The following is a 25,007-nucleotide window of genomic DNA, read 5'->3' as shown; positions in this document are numbered from 1 at the left end:
ATGGGCACTATGGAAAAAATATGTCCCACATGCTTTTAAAAAATTATCGCATTCCATATGCCTAGTTTAGATTTCATATTCAGTTCTTCATCTTTTCACTTCTCCATTCTTCCTGCGTTAAAGATCTGATGGCTTCATTCCAACTTGTTTTTTAAAATAACCTGATAATTTTAGCATCAATTGCAAACATGTATTTCTTGTCTTGTGCACTAATTTGAATTCACATTTAATCTCTTTATTCATGCTTTCCTCTTCAGAAAATACCATCAAGTATAAAAAAAAATTAAAGTTTATATCATTTACACATATTCAATTTTTATAAATGTGTATGCATTAATTAATAGTAGTAATTAACAGGTATCTATTCTAGCCTGGAAAATTTGTTCATACTATTAATTGTCCAGGTGCTACAGAAATCAGTGTGAAAACTCACATAAATGAACTAGGATTTCACTGTTAACTTGTTCTAAAAGGAAAATACCAGTTTCCTATACAGTGCAGTGTCCAAAGATCAATATGCCAAGCCTCTGGAAAAAAAACTCATTGCCAGTTTATATAGAGCAAGATTGAGACAATGGGTTTCATAGACCAAACCAGATTTTGCACACTTTCCCTCAAAAGTGAGCTCAGTGTTTATGTAGACTGAATTTTACTGGTTCCAAATGCCTGCAGGCTGTCCTGACGAGCCTTGTCAAGTCCAGACTTACAGGTTTCATTGGTCTCCTTAGGTCAGAGACATTATGTAAAGCTGAGAAGGAAATGAAAGTAGACAGGAGCCCTCTTACAAATTACCTTGGAACATGTGCAGAAATTGCTGACAGGCTGCTGAGCCCTTGTCTCAGCACAGATGCTTTGCCTTCTTCCTCAGCCATGGCACCCCACCTAGATCTTCACTGAACCACCATAATAAATGTCCTGGGCACCACCTGCTTGAAATGTGATTGGACAGAATTAGCATGGAATTAAGAAAAATAAATCTAGTTCTTATAAGTTCCTTCAAAATACTTTCTCCCACAAGGATCAGTACTGTGTAGCCGAGTAGAATATCTCAATAAATTGTGAGAGCTAATTTATAGCTTTAAAATATAAAAATATGCTTTTGTATTATTCTGATTTTACATAATTGAGCACAGCCTGTTCTGGCAGAAAAGAACAGCTGTCTGAAGTAACTTCTTGTTACATCTCCAATGGCACATATTTTTCTATCTAGTTACAGATAATTATATGCAATTACAACATTTTAGTAATCTTTGTGAAACAGCTAATTTAGTTGTCTCTTTTTTTGTCTTTTTTTTTGTCTTTTAATTCTCTCCCTTCATATTCTGAAGAGTAATATGAAATGCAGAATGGATTGGAGAAGGATTTCACAACAATTTCCAATAATCTTAAATGTGGACCATCTAAAAATCCCATCTTTACTGCTACAAATTTTGTCCAGGCATTAGAACACTGTATTGAGTACAGCTCTCCTGTACCTTGTAAAGAATTTTCAAACTTTTCTGTTAGAAGAAATCCAACCAAATGGAGTCGATGCATGGTTCAGCTAAATTGACTGTTCATTTAAAACTCCAAAGAGCCAAAGGTCTCCTGTAACTCTTCTCAGGACTTCCCTTTCTGAACTGCCAGTGGAGCAAGTCCTTGCCCCTGAGTTGCTGCATGTGCTGTACTGCATCAAAAAGAGGCCAGTGCCAAAACTGCAAGGTGACTGCAGATTTTCTGCCTGTCATGCACTTCAGTCTGTGCACAGGTACTAAAATCCTTCTACACTGCAAGTGTGTGTGGTCATTTAACAAGTAGGCACAACAGAGTATAAAACATTTGCTTCATACAAAAAAAGAGAGTAATTTATTTGTAAATTTTTTATAATACCTTAATTAGACTAGTTAATTAATACTTCTGGAGCACGTGAATTCTGTCTTTCTCAAGCAGGGGAAATTAGAGAACTGTAGATCTCTTTGAAAATCTTGGCCATTACTCAAATTACTTTAATTCCTATGAGATTTCTTCTTGAAACACAGAATTTCTCCCCCACAAAAACCTGCAGTGAGTCCCATAAGGTAGGTACACAGAATCATACAGAAATGAACTAGCTTTGATTTTTCAGTTCCCAGCAACCAGAAAGAGAATCAAGGTTAAATGGAGATGCAAATATTGTATAGTTCTTATTATCAGGGTATTTCACTAAAGCCAGACAGTTTTGTAATATTACGTAACATTCTTGCACTTCCAAATAATGGGACGTGCATCATCTTTGAGTATTAATTTTGGTAAAGGTTTGCTAATCTATGGACAAACACGTGCAGGTTAGTTTTCACTAGAGCTGGTAAAACAAAACTTCTGGACACAGACTGTGGAACAGACAAAAAGTCAGTTTTGGGATTTCTGCAATTGTGTGTTTATATAGTGTGTGAGGAAGGAAGTAGTAAATAAGGAAGCTTGTTTCAAGTAGGGGCTGTATGAACAATTTTGTACATTTCCAGCATTTTAAAGGCAACTGCAATATGGAGAAAAGAATAAATGTAGGGTTGTAGAAGGATATTACCTGTTTCATCTGCTGACTGCCATTTGAAAAATGCAGATTTCTACTGTTCTTTCAGTACCTGGGAGAGTCTTTTCTTGCTAACAGTAGACTTTTAAGGTTCAGTGCCAAAAAACTTCAGTAGATTATCAGCCTTTGCTACAAACATCACTCAAGCAAACCAACTTCCCATTTGCAGTTTAAATTATCCAGCAAACACAATGGAAAATTAAAACAACATAGCCTTGTAACACACCCAAAAGGCTTCTTAGGTAGACTTCATACACCTTTTAAAGGCATGACAAATTAATGATCCTATCCTTGTATAATCAAGCATTTATAAGAAAAATTTCTGAAAGAAATCGTTTAGTAAAAAATGAAAATATTGTACAAGTCAGCTGTGAAGAATTCAAAAGGGTTTCTGTGTATGCAAACACAATGCCTTATTTTTCATACTGTCATATGCCATAAATTTAAGTGCTCAATATTGGACCAGCCAGGTGTCAAAAATGAGTAGTGAACCTGCTAGAAGAGATGTTTTCCATTTCTTAAGCATCATCCTGGTGACAGAACTGTTTGGCTTTTTCACATATAGTGATACTACTAGCAGAGATAAAATACTATCTCTCTTTAAATAACTATCTTTAGACCAAATCTGTTCACTTCAAGTGAGTTCAGTATGATAAATACTCTGATTTCTAAAATGATAAATGATAAAATTTCTAAAATGATAAAAATAATCTAAACAGTACTATTATTAGTAGTATTATATATTAGTATTATTAGTATATCTAAACACTTAGTACTATTAAGTTATTTTTTGAGAGTAAACTTCTGACAAAGGGTTTGCTTTATGATGTAAGCCTAATGTAAGCACAGTGTGCAGTAGGTTTTTCTCAGTGGTACTTGACCTTTACTTCACTGAATGGGTACCTTAATCTATTAGGCACTGTATGCTGTTTCCTGTGGGAATTTGAGTTCTCAGTCAGACTTGATTGCTTTCCATTATGGTTTAAGGTGTTAGGAGACTCAACAAGATTGTTGCACTGTCAGAACACTGATCTAAAAAGAGCTCATGAGTGACTGGTCACTCTTTAGCAGTCTGCTCTGTGATGTAGCTTCTCCTATGATCTGTGGATTATGTGATCAATTTGCACCACAAATGTGAATCACATTCCAGTTATTTGTTTCTTCTGTTGATTTCTCCCTGCTGGCCAGCCTGTCCTGATGCCAGCATGAGACTCTCATAAAAAGGTCAGCATTGCTAGGTGAGTCATCTGCCGTTTCACAGAGAAAAATTTAATTGATCAATCATCCAGGTCAAATGCTTTTCATGATTTTAATAGACCTCAATAAGGTTGGTGATTGAGAATAGGTTACCTCAGGATTGTTGTCGGGAGTGAACTTGTTAAAATATTTACAGGAAAAACTTCTCAAATCTCCTTTGACATGTATCCAGTTTTTTAATTAATTCATTTAGAATGTGCCTGCATAATTTGGTCATATTTGGCACTGAGGTGTTGTGATTTCCCGCCTCCTCTGCTTTACCACTAAAATAATGACATAAAAAAACTGTATCACTGATCCAAAGTCATCCATCTCTCTGTCTTTTGTAGCCTTGCAGTGAGTACGCAATTTTGCTGCTTTCATTGCAAAAAGCCACATTGTGATCAGGAAGCCTTTGGAAATTCTTCTGAACTCCAAGTTCAGAAAATGAGTTCTAAACCCTGCATGTTGCATTTGAACCAAAGATAAATCAGTGAGTAATAGAGAAAAACACTACTACTAGGATACTCAAGTTTGCCATGGTTGTGGTCCCTTCTTTCATGACCTCAGTGTTCACTTAAGGTACCAGTTGTATTTTAATATGAAAGAAGCATTATACTGACTGTAACAAAATTAAAATTACAAGAGCATTTTTCTATACATCTTGACAGATATTTTAAAACACTAGCAGAGGTCTACCACTGATTTGTCTGAATAAAAAGATTGCCATCACCCTTACAACGTTTTCTCATCTTCCATTATGATGCTTTCCACAGTGAGCTGGCAAGATAAAGGTATAATTATGCAAACATGAGTAACTCTGCAGTTCTCTTTAAACAGTAAGTTATCTTCATAACAAAAAGGATTCAAAATCTGTTTCCAAAAGCATATCACTCCTGGGGAAGGTTATATTTCCCTAATTACTCTCAACAGCTCCATCTCAGGATTCTCAGCACATAAAATAGTTTTTATTTGGAGAATACCTATGAAAAGCCAGATGCAGCTCTACAAATGCTGCATATTGTCAGATTATATAAATTTAGCTCCTAAAGTCCTGATGCCTAGAGAAATAAATGGGTTCTATGTCTTCAAAATCTCAGACAAGGGTTTAGTGATAGTCATTTGTTTTAATACACTGTTGTGAGGTCTTTATGTTCTGTACACTTCAGTGATTTCTTATGAGTTTCATACAGCACTGATGCAAATGGTCCAGCCTTGGGATGGGAAGGGAAAGGCACAAATGTACCAGCACAGAGCCTGCTCATGTCTGGCAGTAACAGAGCAGTGACAGCACGAGGCAGACAGTGCTGGTGGTGACTCAGAGGCCCATGGTGCACACAGGGGCTGCTTTGGGGCCCCACTGCTCTCTCCAGCAGCGCACAAGTACAATGTCCTACCTCAGCCTGAGCTCAGCTTCTGATTTATTGAATTGTAGTTATTTATTCTGCCCAGCAAAATAATAAATTGTGTTTTTATGTTGTGCTGCAAATAAAGCCACTGAAAGAGCTGAGTAGCCCTTTCAAATTATTCCTCTGAAAAATGTGCTACAGGCTCCATCCTTAGCAGATATTACTATATTCCTGCTAAAGAAAGAAAACATAAAAAGGACAGAATACTGTGTTAATGTTTGCATCTGTTCTAGCTAACAAAGCTACTATCCAGAAGCCAGTACATCTACCATGAATAGTGTTAGGATCATATAAAGTGATTAGTAAGAATATGCAAGTACAAAACATTTGTATTGTGGAAGTCAGCAATATTGCTTACATGCCTGCAGGGATCACTTTGGTTCAGTTGAAATGCTGATCGTAAAATAGCCAATTAAAAAGTTCAAGTTATTGATTTTATTGCTACAACAGAAAAGTTAGAAGCATAATGTCACGTCTCTGGGATCTTCTGTAGTGTATATTTGAGTAAGTGGCAATGCTTACTCAGCTTGCAAATCTTGACTTCTGTCCTTTCCAAAAGTAACCTGCTCTTACAGGCTACCTGCCCACTTCTAGGTTTCCTCCTTGGTCTCACTCCCATCTTCTCATCACAGTTGTGCAGCTCTTTCCTGCAAAGTGTGAGCAGTCTGCTTAGGAAATGCACCCCAATACCTCCAAGTTTCATTCTTAACCTCCTTGCTGAGTTATTAATTCTATTCTCTAGGCACTTGTTTTTCCTCAGTCTTTTAATGATCTCTTGCCACCCTCTCCTGTTCCTATCCTTCCTTCAGAGTACATGTGTACACACACACACACACACACACACACACACACAAATATTAAATATTTCCTGGAGCTGTCACTCTCCTGGGCACTCCCACCCTCCATCCCTCTGGTGTCAGGTTCATGTACCAGGATCCTCATTGCTTTCTGTTTCTACTTAAGAAGGAAAGATGTTCTGCTTCTCTACTATGAATTAAACACTTATTAAAGATAAATTGAAAACAATTTCTTTTTTTACTTTTATTTCCATGTGTTTTGATTTGCATTGTGCAGAATTCAGCTGATAATAGGACATAACTCAGAATGAATGAATTTCCAGCGATGTCAATTTATATTTGATAATTTTCCCATTCTTTCCAGTAATCTATTCCCTATTTCAAAAGATAAGAAGGCTGAATACACATTGGCTTTTTTACCAAAACTCATGAGAGGCTCACAAAAGCCAGTAACAATAAACAAGTAGAAGGAGAGAGAGCACAGCAAACAATGAAAACTGAAAATGAATTTATTTGAATTCACTATTACAGGAAGTGACACAGATGAGGATCCCACAGATGAGGGTTGAGTGCTAAGTGAGTGCACTGGAAAATCACTGAGCTTTCTTTTTGTTTCATGGTGGAAAAGGTTATATACTTGTTACAGTATGATGTGCAATTTTTTTGTTTTGTATGACTAGATTTCTTCCTTAGTGTGTTGTACTTTCTACTCAGGTATTCTATTCAAATTCTGCTTGACAAAGGCACAACAGGGATGCCTTGACAAAATCCTAGATTAGTGCAAAAACTGAATACGTACTAAAAATACGTGGTTAGAGTAGTGCCCATAAAATGAATGGATATAAAGTTATTTTTAAAGTACATATTAAATACATTCTCCTATTTCTAAAACCCCTGCTTTCATTGTTACTATTTGAGGTACACAGTTAGAGCACCTGGAACCAATCAGTCCATTGAAGCTCATTCTGTCACATGTATTATTAATAAGAAAAGGATTCTTACAGTAGATTAAAGGTACAGTAAGAACTTTCACTATCTCCCTGCATTCTCTGGATGCTCATTGATGCTTTCAGGAAGAAAAAAAGGTAGACTGAATTAAAATATGCCATGTTTCACTCTTCAGATTATAACTGGAATTAAAAGGTGTAGAAATATTTCCTTTACATGAATCAGGTGATAGGTTTGGAAGAGTAGAGTAAAAAGAGTGCCATTTTTATGTAATTAATACAGAGAGTTGGATTGTTACATACCCAAAGAGGATATGGCATTTTACTGCAGATCTGGAGTGGTACTGAAGAGTTTTGAATAGTACCATACTGCTTTAGCCAGACAATTCAAAGCTGAAAAGGAGCATCAAAACTTCATGTCTTTTTTTAGAAATTAATGCCAAGAAATCCATGAGCTTCTTCCATGCCTCCTCTGAGAGGAATATCCTTGGGGTGTGCATAACACAAGTAGTTGTCTTCCCTACTCACTGTAACACAGCCTGACTTACACCTGGGACCAGTGACCTGTAGTAAATTCGTGATGGATGGGATGATTCTGGAAGAGCATTAAAGTAAACCAAGAATAAGCTCTAGAGAGTGATATATTTATATAAGTCTTCTAGATTTTAATGTAGAACTTTCCTTGGCAAAATGTCTGTGAATACAGTCAAGAAAAAGATATTGAATTACCAGAATACCTTATGAGCAAACTAAGGATCTGGCTGCTTTATTTAGGTATTTAAATGTTGGTGTAGATAATGGAAGCCTCTATTTCCCCCCTTTACCTTCTTTGCCTGGGATATATAGGTGCATACTTAGCATACAGGCTTCAAGAATAAAAAAGTCAGGTTTGTATCAGGAAAAAATGGTAAAGACAGGTGTGAATGACAAGACCAATTGCCCAGGGGGAAAGCAGTAACTTTTTTTGTAGCTGATGATGACTTGGATACGAAACATCCTCTGTCTGACCTTATCTGCTAACTGCAAGTCATTCCCACTGCAAACAAGCATTTGCCCTGTCAGATTGTCAATACCATCTATCTCATTTTATTACAAATTACCCCTTTTTTCACTGTGCTGGCTTTGCTTGGGACTGTCTCACCTCAGTGTAAGAATGTAGCTGAATGCTGTCTTCCATGGCTCTGACACTACACCTCAGCACGCCTGGGGTGGGGGCTGATGAAGAAAACAACATAATAGATGTTGACTGTCTCCCTTCCCTACATAAATAATGTCAGAAAAGTTGTTGTGGCAGTGCTTTTGGCATCAGGTTATCTAATGGTAGAAGGGCCCTGGTTTTTCTTCTTGTTGTTAACATGCAAGTAATTCCTTTTACATGGAAATTAGAATAAAGCAAATGCAGTATCAGGAGAGAGCATGTGCAATATAGTTTTCCTTATTTCTGTGCACCAGTATTACCATTTGGGGAAGAATAAAGTGTGATTATTTTTCTTAAAGGCATTACATGATTTTTTCTTCATCCAGATAACAAGGCAAACAAAACTAGTTTCACTTTTCTCATAGGCTTTCAAACCAGAAAACTGTCTGTCTTCCTGGTAGATTCTCCATTTTCTAATGTAGGCAAGTAATTTTGTAGAAAGCTAGAGAATGAAGAAATCCTTATTCTCAGAAGCTACCTAGAACCAGTCACAGCTTCAGCTTGGTGTCCTGAATTTACCCAAATGACCAACAGCATTACATGATGATGTTTCCAGAGGTGCTGGAACATCATTTGTTCCCAACAGCGAGTTAATTTGTCCCAACAACAGCTGCCACAACTAAAATTCAAAGACTTTCAGTGCCAAACATGGCTTTGAAATAGGAGTGCATTTGCTGATGCATTTAGCAGACAGGCTGGTGACTGGCAGAGGACAGGAGCCTCTGCTGCTCTGCAGGGCAGGGTTGGTCACTCAGCCAAAGCTGCAGGAGTCCTGCTGCATCCTGGGAGCAAGGCACAGCTCCACAGCTCCTGCCTGGCTGGAAAAAGGGCCACTGCTGGATTATCTCAGCCACTAAAGATAAAGATGGCTTCCTGAGAGGGACCACAAAAAATGCTGTACTTTACTCCCAGTGACTGTAAAAACCTCACCCAGGAGAGAAAAATAACTCCTACTGCCAGACAAGCAAAAACAGCTGGGAAAAGGGTTGTCTTGATTTTCAGGCTCTTTCTGATATTTCTGTATTTTCCCTTACTGAAAAATCCCAAATAGCCTGTTCCACACACTGGGCAGAATTTTTAGTAGTTTTCATCTTGTAAATGCTTCTTAGAAATGTAAGCTTCAATATATTTCTAGTTATTGAATAAGATGCTACAGAATTTATCAGCATATAATGTCCTTCTTGATGTTCTGGTGTATACCAGGAAAATGTAACTGTCAGAAATAATATGAATATAATTCCAATCCTTTTAATTTAGTGAATTGGCTCAAATTTGATACATAGATCTGAGATTACTTGTGGGTCTTATTTGATGATGGTTTCTTTGCATTTCATCTTCTCTTGGAGATATTTTATTTCTCATTTTTGCTGAAGTACATTTGTCCATATGACTTATCTTCAAGATAGGGAGATGATAATTCTTTCCCACTGTAAATATGCCCCATAACTTTTTTAAGTTGTAGGACTACTAGTATTGTTCCCATCTAGAAATGTATGAGCATGCAAGCAGCACAGTTTAAAACAAACCACACAAATTCAAGCATGTTTGTAATTAGCATAATCATGAACAGAATACAATTTTTCTTTCCTATATTACATATCTTTTTTTTGAGCTAAAACGTGTATTAGTGAACATGAGCTGTCTAACAAGTCAATTTGTTAGAATTCCATATGGATATTTTTCTATTTTTGTAAGACTGATTACATTCCATTCAGATTAATCTTAAAAATGTGGTGGTTGATTACAGAGGTGGGTTGAACCAACAGGATCTGAATAGGTATTTCCTCAGAGATCTGCACAGGCTTCTCTGAAGAGGAGCATGGGATTAGGAGGTAACACAATTCCCTGTACACTTAATTCAGAGCAAATGGACAACTGATCATGTTGTGTCAATCAATGAACATCCCAAAATCTTTTCAAGGATATTTCTAAGATAAAGTTGTTAGACTCCATTGATTCCATGAAGGGCTGAACACTTCAATTTGCACCAAGAGCAAGCTGTAGGAACCTCTTTGGGGTAAAGAGCTCTAGAGGCCACTGGAAAAGATCAGAAAGAAGGGGAATGCATTGAATGGTTAACATCCTAAAAGTGAACAGCAGTCTATTTTGAGGCCAAAACCGTAACACACTAGACTACAGATGTCACTGGCAGCAACAGAAGGTGACACAGAGAATTCCAGGAAGTTTAATTTGATACAACCACAACACTAGGAAAGTTTCAATACAGCTTTGATACACAAGGGAAGGTGGAAAAGGCGTTTGTACAATCTGGCAGCTTATGCAGACTTCAGATGCAAAGCACACAGACCCCTGTGCCTCCATGACTGGACTGGTCATACTTCTCTGCCACCTCCTGAATGAGAGTGCATCAAAATATTTGAAGGGACAGATGTAAAAACTAATGAAGATTGAGTTAGATTTTATTAGTACATTATAGTTTGAAATTGCAAACTGAACCACAGCTGGGTACTGACTGACAAAAACAACATTATTTAGGTGCATTATGATATACCTTCATGCAATAAAATCTTATTCAACAGAGTAGCCGTCTTGTGATATTTAACACGGGAACAGGAATGTCAGAGAGTGAGAGTAAAGTTACAGTAGAAGTATCCAAAATTCCAAACATGATTTTAGTTTTTAAGGACTGATATAACAAATCTTTTCATCCTTAATAATTTTAGATAACTTTATGTGTTAACCCTAATTAAAAAAAGTTTAATGCTTACGAAAATTAAAAAGAGATTTGTTTCTAGTACCACAGTTTTCATTGCTTTTAATATTAATTTGGTTTTAGTTTTTACCTTTATTTTTAAGAAAGGTGACCAAAATTGCTGTGTTTAAAAAATGAATGCTCATAAGAAATGCTTTAGCTGGAGGAAAAGCTTTATTGATTTTTAGGGGTGGGATTTGGGAATTGAATTTTTCTGGAGCATAACATTTTATTTACTTGTGGTTGATAAACTGCAGTGTCACCTGCCAGCTGGCTTGAGTTAAAGAAAGCTGACTGATAGCCCACGACATACATCCGAAAAACAAAATTATAAAAATGGTAGAAACTTCTTTTCCCCCACTACAATTAGCCAGGCTAAGTATTCCTTTGCCTTGAACAGGAGCATTCTTATTATTTATTGCCTGCATTATTCTAGCTCTTACAGGTACCAATTGCCATTAAAGTTTCTGTCTACTAGGCTCTTAACATTCTGTGCGAAAAATTGGTTTGGACACACTATACATTGCCTGAATGCATATTATTGTACAATGGGGTTTGGACATTTATCCAGGTGTCACTGCTATTTCTTACCTTTGTATGAAGATGCCTGTGTTAGAAAAAGTACTCCAGTGTTCAGGAGTAAATTAAAAAAACTTCCATTAAAATAATTTCATGGTAAGTGCAGAGGTAGAAAGCAATAGCTTTTCCCCAGGGGGTTTTGGTTTGGTTGGGGTTTTTTTAGTTTCTTTTGGTTTGGTTTTGCTTGTTGTTGTTTTGTTTGTGGGTTTGTGGGTTTCCAAAATAACCTCAAAATAACTAATTCCTTCTGTTTTCTATACACAACAACTAACAGAGTAACAGTCACATAACCCCATGGCTGTTTCTTCATTGCTCTGCCTTACTGTTTGTCTGGACCTTGAATCTTGCCTTAACTTTTTTCATGCTTGCTGTGGTCTGCACACAACTGCCTTTCACACCTATTGATCCTGTCCTTGACTTGTGGTTTGAAACAGGTCCTTCTGTCAAAGGAGGATGCCCTTGTCAAAGGATCAGAAACCCAACTGCACCTGCCAAGTTTTTTACTTGAGTTAATAACAAAGGATTGGCAGCAAGGCCAAGGAGGCCTGTACTGTCATACCAGTATTCCATACCCATCTTTTCTGTCATCAGATGTCTAACAAAGAATGCAAGTGGCAGACAGTAATCTTAATTTTAATTAGTATTAACAGTGATTTATAATTGTAATTTTCTGGACCACCAATTTTGGTGAAAAACAATGCTTAATTAAACTGCTGTTATCAGAAAGGTGTATCTTTATCGGATACACTTTTTTTTATAATTTCAGGGTGCTATAAATCCAAACAAATTCATGAAGACTACAAAATATATATGTAGTACAATTGTTCTCTTTTGTTTTGAACATCTAGAATATATCAGATTAGACCACAGAAAATCCTTGTAATGTTTGGGGAAAATGAGCCAGACATATGGGCACAAATCATACATTACTGACAAATGCTTATGAGAAATTTGTGACTTCAGAGGCCTCTCATTTGAATACAAGCTCTCATTATTCCATGCCAAATTTCTGTCTTAGGAAAGGGAAACAACGTTCTGTTATTTCCCTTTAGGATTTTCTAATGCAGGTATAGAAGAGATCCCCTACAGAGCACTACTGAAAGATCCTTGTACAGCCTCACATTCTATTGGTGAACAGAATTCCCTTTCCTATTCATGGAAGTCTTCATCAGAGAATGAATAATGGTGGCCTACCATCCTGACCCCATATCTTATGGTACCAAACACAGCAGCTGGAGAGTGGGAAAGTGCAAATGAGTCTGCTGTTTTGTGGATGCTATCAATCTGAGTGGTGCCACACTTCAGAAAAGCAGACAAGGAGCTCTTAGTTGTTTACTTCCTTCATTTATCAAGGAAATGCTGATCTCAAGTTTCCTCAAGATTAGCTGGCAGTTTAAAAAGCCCAAATAACAAACAGCAGAACCAAGTCTGCACTACAGGAGCACAACGCACATGGAGCCTCGGAGGCCTGTTCAGCATCTCCAGAATCTGCAAGAGTAACCAACGATGTAGCTCCTCAGTGGGTCTTCTTACTTGCCTTTTAAACGTAACTGCTAAGTTAAGACAGTGTAACTGATTTAGGTACCTTCATCAGTTTAAAAAAAGCCAAAAACAATCAGAGTTCTCAGTTTCATTCCCAGAGGAATGCAGAATCACAGAATCATGAGGTTGGAAGGTCCATCTAGTCAAAGCCCACTTCCAAAGCAGGATCACTCAGAGCAGGTTACACAGGATCACATCCACAGAGCTTCTGAGTATCTCCAGAGAAGGAAACACCTACCAAAGGACACAATCATAACAAAGCTCACTTGCAGTGCAACTCCTGCAACTTTACATTTAAAAGTTGCATTAAGGAGATCTTGGCAACATAACTTAATTCATGCCTAACTCACAGTCCTTAGAGCTGGAAACAGGGGTCAACCAAGGTTTAAAACTTGATTCCACAATGCAGCCAGATAAAGGAAATTGCATCTTGGTCACAGTTTCTGCCAAGTGTTATAGTTATTGAAAGACCTCTCTACATCGGACTGTGGCTTTCTTACACAGAAGAGTAGCTGGTCTGTGGATAGGGAGGAACAGGTAGGAACTGCCTGGACAGACTGACACTAGTCACATTTAACACAATTCAACTCAAATTATTCTTCATTGACTGAAATGCAGCTACCTGCTTTTTCCAACCTCACCTCCATCTTCAGGCAGCTGGAGACAACCTGGTCTCTCTTGCACAATCCAACCATTTGCTAGGATTATCTAATTTATATGAACTACACTGTAAAAGCATCTTTTCTTCAGAAAATAGAGCTGGGGGGGTGGGTCTAAGGCAATTTAATGAGTCAAAGCTATTGTTTGACATCTAGTATTTGCTGTGCTTGCTGAGCAGCAGTAGTGGAGTCTTTATTAAGAGGAACAGGATTGTTAGACCTTGGCTGTGATTCACTGTACATTCTATTTTGTCTTGCTGCTCTAGGTTATTTTCTTTCTCTTACAACTTGAATAACCAATTTAGAGCCATCCCAGAGCTGGGTGGAAACGCTGGAATAAACACTGTAGTGAAAATTAAGGGTGTAATGGCAGAATCAGATGATTCACTGCTGTTCAGAATCTCTGGATCACTTCCACACAGCAAAGCCAAACTTTTTAATGTACGTGTAAGCACGTATAGTACCAAAATTAAAATGTAAAGGTTTACTGCAGTAGGCTACATCCTTGAGTAGCTACAGTGCTGTCACCTTGAAACAGCTTCCAGCCCTGGCTTGTGATTCCAACATAAAACAGCAGGGAAGGATCATCCCTCCCACAGTCGCTGTCTGCAAGCAGGCCAAAGTTATTCACCCTTCTGAAAATATTCAGGTGCTATCTAGGTAAGATGCTCATCAGGAACAATGGAATATTAAGACTACAGAATATACGGCACTAAAGAGGTCATGATTTCACCTTGAAATTATGGCTTTGAATTCCTCCACTGATCACACACTTGCTATCTCTGGACATTTAAGAATTGTATGTATGTGATGCAAACCAGCCAAACTAACTGAATGGACACAGCAGTTCAGCTAGCTCAGACACACTATCTATAGATATTTATTAAAGGAGCAGAAGCAGCATTCCAGTGTTTTCCCTATGCCATACCCCAAATTCCTGAAAATTTTCCTCAGAGGACTCAGGATTTGCATGTAAGTGCCTACACTTTTTGGGTGAGTGCTCCTCTAAAAACAGAGAGTTCACAGATGTTCATTTTGCCTCCTGTAAATATCTGAGCTTTAACAGCTCAGTGCCAAAGCCTACTTAATTTTTTTTTCCAACACAATCAACAAGAAGTGTCATGACTGATAAAGTTAGAGCCCACTAATATTACCGTATTGTTTTCCCCGTAGTAATATTTAAAAACGAAAAAGTACAGGAAGTGCAAAGACATTTGTTGACAGTAGCAAGACATCATAAATCATGGTGACTTTACAATATCAAAAGTTGTCTTTGGGAAAAAAAAAAAAAGGTGTGGACTTTTATGAAAAACTTAGAGGAGCTAAACTGTCGGAAGAGTCAAAGGCTTACTAGAGAAGGAAAAAAAAAAACCTCTAACATTTAGAAAAGATTAGAGAAGTCAATAATCTGCAAAAGCAGATTATGAAAGGGTTTTTTTTTTTTTATCTTTAGCTAGTGTAGCTAATGTACATAACTTCATTAATTTCAGCTGCATTTTGATAGTATCTGTTCACAAAGTTTTGTGAAGGCCAAGCCCAATGGGTTTCAAATTGTTGTTAGGAAGAGCACCATATTTTCAGACAGCTTACTGTGAGATTGCTTATTGAAAGCATATTTCAAGGTGAGCCAGCTGAGCCTGGAAGGATAAAATTACTTGAAAACGATAAATATTTGCCATACAGGATTTCAAGAAACGGCAGACCCTTTCGTGGCACAGTACAACTCATGTCCTGTCTGAATTCTACCATAAATAAATACAAAAATACCCTACAGAATACCTTTTGTTTTTATCTGAACATCACATTACTTGCTGGGTTCTTTAATCATCTAATTAAAGAGTATTCCTAATATTTTTTATTTCCTAATTCACTTTGAACAAATGCAGTAATTGCTGAGGAAAACACGCTCAAACTCTGTGTACAGTATGTGAGACAAACTTGCACCAGTGCTTAAATGAGTGAAGCAATTAACTTAAAGACAGTATCACTGTATTGATGCAGTAAGGAAAAAATATTGGTGAGATTTTAACTATTATATTAAAATGGAAATCTATAGCAATATTTTCATAATTTTTGGAAATGCTTAATGCTATAAAAACAAGTAACCAGTGTTTATAGCTGTATAATTTATGCATTGCATTTACAGTTTTAATAATATTGAGATGTTAAAACTGTGTTTTCAATCAAAATAATTCCAATTTGACAGATTCTGAAATAAAATTACAAAGTCTTATAACCAAGTAATTATAGAGGTGTATATTACAGATGTTGATATTTCATAGCTAAGCAGTTTTGTTTCCAAATGCAGTGGAGCATTTTCACTTTGGAGCAGGGTTACTCAGATCCCCCTCCCAATTTACCCATCCTCATTTTGTTAAACAACCTCCTAGTGGTAGCACACACTTCCAGTCAAGCGAGCTGGCCTTAAAAAAAGACTACACTATTCAGGATTCTCAAGACTTAGTTCATTCCAGAGATCTGTCAAATGCACAAAAACACAGGTTTTACTTCTCCTCTGCTGTGTTCTTTCCTCCCATCTCGCCAATGTATTATTTTTTTGCTCACCTAATCATAGCCCCACCTAAGGATCGTGTAGCACTGACATGCTCCTGTCAGCTGACTGACATGTGTACTGTGCCTTGTATACCACCGTGGCTCTGTCACCTAACATTACTCAGAACATCCATCTCATCTTCATTTTTTGTACAATGAGATGTGCTCTGTGAATGTAAAATTCAGCTCTAACCACTCTGAGGTAAATTATCAGCATAGTGCATTTTACATGACTCACATTATATCCCACAGATACAGTGTAAGCTGCTCCCTAGCAACTGCAGCAAAAATATACCCCTTTAGGCATTTTTTTTTCCAGCTAAAGAAACCAACTTTCTGTTTGATGAACTTCATATATAAAACAATCTTGGCTACCATCAACTCAAATTGTTCTGACTAATGGTCCTTAAGATGCGTTTTTAGCCCTTTGCCTCGTTTGGGTTCTGATGCTGAAGTTTCTTTTGCAAACCTTCCACCTCAATGATTTTAGCACCAAGGGAAAAAAAGTACTTTTCCAAACCAATAAATATCTTTTCAATAAAAATGAACCATTTATACAAGAATTATAATCATGAGCTAGAAATCCATTTTAGGTGGAAAACGTAACTCCCAGCATGCTGGCAAGAGTGAAGACCCTGGATTTATTTTGTGGAACGCTGAAGTCTTTTGGTTGGACTTCATTCACATACTGAATGGAATTGCAAGTATTTTCAAAGAACTATAAGCTTTTAACTAAACTATTGCTTGTTGTGTCATCCAAAATCTATTTAAGTGAACTTAGGGAGATATATCTGGGGAGAGACAGAAATTAGTCCTTGTTTAAAAGCAACTAGCCTCATGCTTATGTATCACACCTCATGAACAAGATGTGGCTGTTGTGACATTGTTATTGATTTTAACACACCATAAAATATTTTAAAGCTAATACCAGAATAATAAGAGCTCATTAATACTTCACAAATGAACAGAACCCTCCACCGATATTTAGGAATTTCCTCGCCTCTGCCAGAGAAAGGGTGTTACAGCAGACATTTAACTTCCACAATGGAAGCCAAGCCTTCAAGTCTAAGGCTGCTCAGGTTAGCACATTTAGGCAGAGGCTGGTTTGCTATTTTTGTACTGATCTATATCAGCCTCCACTGGCATGCAGCCCTGTGCATAGTCGAAAAGACAGCAGTTGTAGGACAGAAGAGCAAACAGCACCTGTTAGCTAGCCACAGAAATAGCAAGAGCAGAACAGCACTGTCCTTTCCCTTCTGTCTTGGGAACTGTTAGAGACCTCTGAAGGGAAAGAAATCTGTCCTTTCTGTTGAACAGGACAACAACCACGCCCACTCTGTTGATGGATACCTCTGATAAAAAGCAAAGCCTGTGTTGTGTGGCTACCCTTCTTCCTTGGTACCCTTTAGTGAAACTGACCCTGCTAAAGTGTAAATGAAATTCACATACAAGTTTATGCCAATTTTTTACACGGCCCTAGAACAGGGCCCTGGACAGCATCTCACATGGTGAAGAAGAAATGCTTTTTCTAAGAAGTCCTGTGTCACCACCATCTGAAGTCAAATATTATACATAAACTGGCATATTTAATAAAATGCCATTGAAATAAATCCTAGTTAGAAGAGTGCTAACTGACATGCCCAATTCCTTAACCAAAGTACTCCTCTTCAGTCATTGGGTAACTACCTGGCCCAAAAAATGGCATTTCTGTCAGAGCCATGTATTCACCACTTCCATACTGAGTAAACATTGGAGTTCAAACTGCATTTCCATCAATGCAGTGTAGCTGGTAGTGTGTTATGAATCAACCTTGCAAAGTTTTATTAGTAGTAGTACATACAGTCTTTCGTTCAGTGAGATTCTCATTTCATGAACAAACATCCTATTGACTTTTCTGTGACATTTATGTAATTTAGGTCTGCCAAGTCAGGTCTTCTGTATATGTCTTAATGACCTAATTAAAAGAACTATTGTCATACCATTATATAATGTAGCAAGAAGAGGGGGCAGGCTGTTTCCCTTTTAAGCTAACAGGCACAAAAATCTATAGGTAACAGCTTCTAGTTCAATTCTGAACTTACTCATAACAGGAAATTACTGGGTTATATGAACACCCCAAATGATGAAGGAGTTACATATTTTAAAGCTAAAAGGACCTATGGATGTGGCATGCCTTCCTATGTATGAAAATCTAGCTGGATCAGAAGAGAAAAAAAAACCAACAGTTTTGCAAGCTTTACACTCAGAGAAAACAAAAAATAATATACAAGCTTTCTAGCAATGCTTATAAAATGTATATAAACAGAATATACCATTTTATGTCAAATCTCCTTTAGAACCTTAAAATGAATGTCAACTTATAATATTACTTGTATTGCCAACTTAAATTTCTCACGCAAACTCACACAGTTTTCACTTTTTTATCTCTCTCATTATTTCCAGAACAAATATAGTGCAAAACTTGAGCAAGGTGTTCCTGGCAGTAAGTAAACAAATTCAGATACTATACAGATACTATCCTGATGAAGCCCCCGGCTACAGTTTTTGCCGAAAAGGAAAGTATAAATCTTTGCAACACTGTGTCCTAAAGAAAGCTGTTAAATACACTGTAGCTACCTAAATCCTGAAAACTGGATTCACCGAAATTCACGGAAGTCCCAGCTTTTAATTTTTAGGGAAGAGAGGAAGGAACTTAAGACTGACTGAATTTAACTGAGGTGCTGGAGATCACATTTATTTAGTCCAGCAGGCTTTGAATTAATGTGAAACGCACTTGTCAATCAACTACTTTCACTTTTGAAAAAAATATTTTATTTCTATCTGCATACTTATATATTAGCCCACCTTTTATGCATCTGTTAGCATTTAATATGGTCATTTCATTCTTATGGTTTTGTTTATTTTAACTGTTCTTTGCATAAAAATTATTTAAGCAGAATAATTATACTGTTTGAAGAATAACTCCAGAGAGCTATAGTTGATGTTCTTCTCTAAAGGTGTGCAAGGTTATTACAATATTTCATTAGCACAAAACAATACATCTTCAGATAGAGGCAGCATTGGTTTGTAATGTTTCGTGTTACCATGCTACGAACCTTTGCTTGTAAAGCAATTTACCCACTTCCATATTGGTTATACCTGAAATATTAGTGCTGTGCTTCACAGGGAACACCTCCTGCATTTTCATTACAATATAACTGTATTACTTAGAGTCAGAAAATCTATTTGTCTTTAAGCATGTCATTGCATCTCATTGAAAAATTTCTAGCCTAAGTTTTACTGGTTAAAGAAAGAAACAGTATTCCAGTTTTAAGTCCTCAATACAACCAATATGGGTTTAATTATTTTCTAAACTCCACATGTGATCTCCATGACTCTTTTAGTTATCTTTCATATTACCACCTATTAGAACTGCTAATTATAAGTCTTTGTCCTCTGAAACAGAAAACAACTCAAAAACTTTAATATCCCATGAGATAACCTGGTACTTATACATCTAACATTAACATTGTTATTTAGCTACTGTATAGCGAAAGAAACTAAGATTACAACAATCTTTATGGTTTTACATATGAAAGACGTGGTCATCATCTTCAAAAGATCAACATTTTATTTTTCAACAATGAAAATATATGAAAGTCAAACAAATTGCTTTATTTTCCTCCATTAAAATAGTCTATCAGATAACAAAGAAGAGGTACTGTTATTAGTATCATGCCCTTCTTGACAAATCAGGCAAAAACATCATCCAGTGAGTTATGAAGTCCTGGTGCATAAGAACAACACATACAAAATGGAAGCAATTACAGAATTCTGAGGTAGTACACAAGACAACATAAGAGATCTACAATGTAGACATGTATAAATACATGCGTATTTAGATTATGTTTGAACTGAGAAGTGTTGAAACTAAACTTCTGACCAGCATTTTTAGCATCCCTTTGGAACTGTTAGGCCATGCTCTTGAGTATGTGAGATTCTGCAAGAGGAGTAGGCTGTCACAAAACCAGTGAACAGCCACTTGAGTCTGTAGTGTCCTCACACAACTGTGGTGCCACTGGCAAAGGCTCAGCCAGGGGACCAAGCTGTAGTGTCCTTGAACTTCACCCACGCAGGCAAGCACAAGTGCCACCAGGTAGCCGTGTATGTCCCTGCACCTGAAAATGCTTCCCGACCCAGCACATCTCCTCCCGCTCTCCCAGTTGCTCTCTAGGGGCTGGGACAAACTAGTTCTGGCCATGCCATGTGCATAATGTGACTGAAACAGATCCACCACAAACAGCCAGCACTGCTCCTTTCATTATCTCTGCCTGAGCAAACCTGCTCTGGTGTGCACAGCAGCAGGAATCCAGGAGCCAAACCTGACACCATGCGTGTGCTGCACTGTGTGCAATCTCCTCAACATGCCCTACAGATGCTTCAGTCTCAAAGACTGTTTTTTTACTGAAAGCATTGGTACTATAACTGATACCAAAACTGATTTCTGGTATTAATCATCATACTTTTTATTCAGAGGATGTTTCAACATACAAGATAGTAATTGCTTTGTTCTACCTGACACACATGCTTTGTCTATAAGGAGTTACAAAACACCTTCTAAAATGTAAAATCAGGTAGTATTTTTAATACAGTTGCTTGAAATCACATTGTTAAAGCCAGGACTAAAAATTACTTTCAAAGAACTGCATGTTGTGTAAGTGGAACCTTGGCCCAGTAACATAAAAACTGATAGTTTGAAAGATGAGAAAACCCCTTAATTTTAAAAAGTTTGGGTAGATCTATCAAAGTTGGAAAAAACTCACAGAACCTTAACTGGTATCTTGATAGAAAGAACTCCATTAACAGTAATTCTAAATAGTTCCAGAATATTAGGTCACATGCAGTCAAAACCACCTGAGCCCGAAAGACCTTACACAAAAAATTACAACAGGTCTGAGTCTTTATGTCACTGACAACTGTACAAAGTGCATAGGAATTGCTCAGATGTAACTGACTTGTTTGCTCATGCCAGAAGTCTCTTTAGAGAGCAATCACCTCAAACTCATCTCTAGCAGTAAAAGGAAAGCATGCAGTAACTTGGCTGAGTGACTGCTCAGAAAACAGGGACATAGTTTACAAAAGATAAGATAAAGCACTTGCAGGCTGCTTACTTTTATGGGTTATAAAGAAATTTTCCTTTCTTACCATTTTCAAATTATGAAGCAGATGATTTCCAGGTGACCTCAGCTAGGATACATTACCTGATATATGACTTCCCCAGACTTTGGGGTTAATATAGTAATATATAATTTAAAATGATTTAAATCTGCCCAAGGCTCAAACTCCTATGCCTTGGTGCGTGCCTCTGAGTGGACCTGTGATCCTAGACAGCCAGCCAGAGGGATCTGCAATAACCCAGCCAGCCACAGCCAGAGGCTCAGTCAAAGGCCACTGATGAAATGCAACAGCAGGCACAGGCTCAGGGAAGTTTCCATCTTCAGGTGGGCTTTGTTCTGATAAGTCCTTGCAGGGCAAACAAAACCTAGCAGAAGCCTACTGTGACAGATGGGTTGTTGTATGATGCACCACTTCGGCTGCATCGTCCACATTCCTTTACAGGTTTTACTGTGACTTGATGCATAGCCTGATACCCAGTACAAGTGTAACACCTTCAGAGGAAAGCCTAACAAAGATTTAATTTATTTAATTTCCCTATTACAAATGAATAAACAGTACAGAACTTCCACAAATTAGTTCTTAGTTTAACTAGTATTTTGTTTGATGCCTCTATGTTCATGCACGCATGAGCAAAAAAAAAAAAAGAATTTTTATTTTCTCCTGAGAAATATTCAGAATAACATACCCATAAAATGGTATTCAGTATCTCCTCCTCACTTGTAATTAGGACATAATATGTTGAATTCTGCTCCCATTGGCTTCTAATTTCTAGATAGAATACATGGATAAAAGAACTTTTTCCCAGTAGCAGTATATCTTCCATGTGAAATGTTTAATATGATCCAACTTACAGAATCAGTAGCAGACTGGATGCTCAAATTCTATTCCAGACTTTTCTGGCCCAATTCATTGATTAATCAATGGGAATGTTTGACTTGGTAGAATAATCTGAAATCTGCACATGAAAATCACCAGCAAGGAGGCCAGTCTCTTCAGAGTTTACAAAACATTTTTTCACCTTAGCTGCAACATAGCAAAATATTTGTGTAAAAGTATTTCAGAGCAGAAATAATGTGCTCTTTAACAAACTGACTGGGTAGAGGTGAATCCCAAACAAGTAAACTAGAGACATCAGACTCAATATGACCTAGTTGCCACTAACTTGGTGAGAAACTTTCATTTGAATTTTAATTCTTGTGATGAAAACTTCATATATTTGAATCTTTTAGCCAACTTTTAGCAGTGCTTTGTTACTGCCTAGCTCATTTTAAGCACATACTGTATAAACTAATATAACAGAATTTGGTTTATGATTGTATATGCATTAAGGTGCATTTTCTGTGGCTTTTAACAATAATCTAGCATACTCAAAAGCTTGGCAAAAAGGAAAACCAGTGGCTTTACTACAGAGTCTGAAATCCAAGTTAAATGTATTATTTTTCTACATGGAAAAATCGTGCAAATGCTGAAAGCTTTAGGTATACATTAATATAATAGATTTTTGTAGTACAATGCTATCATTGTACTAATACCACTCTTACTAGCTGCCTGACAGACCTTATAAAAAAGTATACATATGAAAGAAATTAACTTGTTAGTATTTTTTGGATGCCCACAATGGTGTGGCTTCATTTACATGTACCATTGTACCTACATCTGAGTATTTTTCCTAGGGAAGACTGTGGTAAAATTTGCCTGATGATTCTGAAGTATCTTATAAAAATGTTAGACGAATGCACCCATCTTAACACAAGAAGATATTGTCACAACTGAACAATGGAATACAAGTTCCACTTTTTACAATGATAGTCTGTTTAAGGCAGATAAGCAGCACATTTGGCACTGCTCTATCACTGCTGCCAAATGTATTCAGCACAGATTCAGCAATTATCACCACTGTGGCCTGTAAGTACTGGGGAAAAAGACTGTGCAGGCTCACAGTGTTCATGTCCATCCATGACATCCTGCAGGTTACCATGAGCTCGCTAAACTAATTTTGAGCTGCATCAGCCAACAGAAAGCTGTTTTGACTTTGCAGCTACTTGTACACACGGACATGCTTGCCATGAAGTAGCACTGGGTGGGTTTCAAGCACACCATGCAAATGGAATACACCAAAACCTTTTTCTTTGGCAAACTGCCTTGTTTTGGTTGCTACAGATTCCAACAAACAGCACCCATTTAATAGACCAGGAATATAACTTTAAAACACTCATGACAAAAATCAAGTAGTAGAAATATATTTGTTATGTACTTGATTACTTGCTAATTTGAAAAAGCTGTTCTGATGAACTGTATTACAGAGCAAAATGAAATGAAAGAAGAATCCTATTGGTGCAGTCAACTACAGTTGGTAACAGTCCTTTAGACAACCAGATTTACACAGCATATGACCTCATAAATTAGTAGTAGAGCAGCTGGGGCCTTTCCTCAAAGAAAGTAAAATGTAATTCTTTAAGCTAAATATTTAAATTAACAAAGCAATAGGCTGCCTACTAAAATAGTCCTGTTCTTCTGCCAAGTACTTGAACAACAATAAATCAAGAAACAGAACAGCACTTCAGACTGGGGTTTGACAAGCACATATTATTAACTGCTGCTGTTCAACCACCTTGCTCTCCTCTTGCATTTACCTTCATAGTTCTATGTCCTCCCTTGCACAGCCTTCATAAGGTCCTCTGTGAAGCAGATTCAAGCTGGCAGAAAGTGGGTTTCTGTTTTGTTTTGGCTTTTTAAGTCAGTGGCCAGGGTGGAGGAGTGATCTTCTGCCAGACTTATGTACTGAAGTAGTTCTGCAAAGGTTAGGAAGGATGGTTACTGTGACTGGGAGAAGGGAGACAGCATCATCACAGACAGGCTGCTGGAGTTACTTGCCCTGCTGTGAAACCACATTTATTACTACGTAGCACTAAGTAGTAACACAGCACACTAATAATACAATTCTGATGTTTCTTCAAACCTCACTCTCGGTGCTGTTGGCAATGCAGCAGCTTTTCCAAGTGACATGCTTTGAGTATCGAATGACTAGCCTGGCTTTGAACAAGGAACATGAAGAAATCCTTTCTATATGGCGGACTTCCAGCCTAACCCCTAATACAACTGGGAGGGAGGAGAAGAAAAGCTTTAGTTATTATTTTCATCTTACTATGAAATGTAGTTCACAAATGAAAGGTGATTAATTAGATAGCATTGGAGTTAAGGCAGTTGTGTATTGAATCCGTAGAGAGGCTAGGAAAGCATTAAAGGTATTTGAGTAAATATCGCTTTGCACTCCAATATTTTTAAAAGCTTCTTTGGTTTCAATTAAGAATAATTTTAACAGCAATCAACATGGATCAAATACCATATACCACCATTCTCACCTCCTCTTTCATTGCAGTTGAAATAAGTGCTAGGAATGGCATTTTTTAGAGTTTTCTTTCTGTTTTATGTGGTCTGGATTTCTGGACACTTCATTAACCTGAGTTTACTGAGGTACAAAAAAAAAAAAAAAAAAAACCCAACAAAAAACCAAAGCTTGTGTTACATTCGAATGAATTTAAAATCTATAAACACTCTTGTCTGATATGCCATGGCACTTTTATTCCTCACAGACACACATGCAAAAAGACTCACAAGGTATGATACTGTTGGCAAAATGGAAACAAACACAAGAAATTGTCTTTGAGC

General features: G+C 37.2%; 1 protein-coding gene across 4 annotated transcripts in view; it reads right to left on the bottom strand.

Annotated features, from left to right (window-relative positions):
- The window catches only part of B3GALT1 (beta-1,3-galactosyltransferase 1), a 175,521-nt gene extending 151,396 nt beyond the window's left edge, over positions 1-24,125 (bottom strand). For 3 of the 4 annotated variants that reach the window (XR_005955597.1, XR_005955598.1, XR_005955599.1), the window contains exon 1: positions 793-921. The gene's annotated coding sequence lies outside the window, so the exon portion shown is untranslated. Of the gene's footprint in view, positions 1-792; positions 927-5,715; positions 5,841-23,971 lie in introns of those variants that run through there. The other variant, XM_041473257.1, reaches the window with a different exon arrangement.
- Positions 24,126-25,007: the final 882 nt, after the last annotated feature.

The sequence above is a fragment of the Pyrgilauda ruficollis genome, unplaced genomic scaffold, assembly GCF_017590135.1.
Source record: "Pyrgilauda ruficollis isolate IOZ18807 unplaced genomic scaffold, ASM1759013v1 scaffold3, whole genome shotgun sequence".
NCBI lineage: Eukaryota > Metazoa > Chordata > Aves > Passeriformes > Passeridae > Pyrgilauda > Pyrgilauda ruficollis.
The sequence above is the reverse complement of the archived record's forward strand: the minus strand, read 5'-3'. Positions and strand labels throughout refer to the sequence as shown.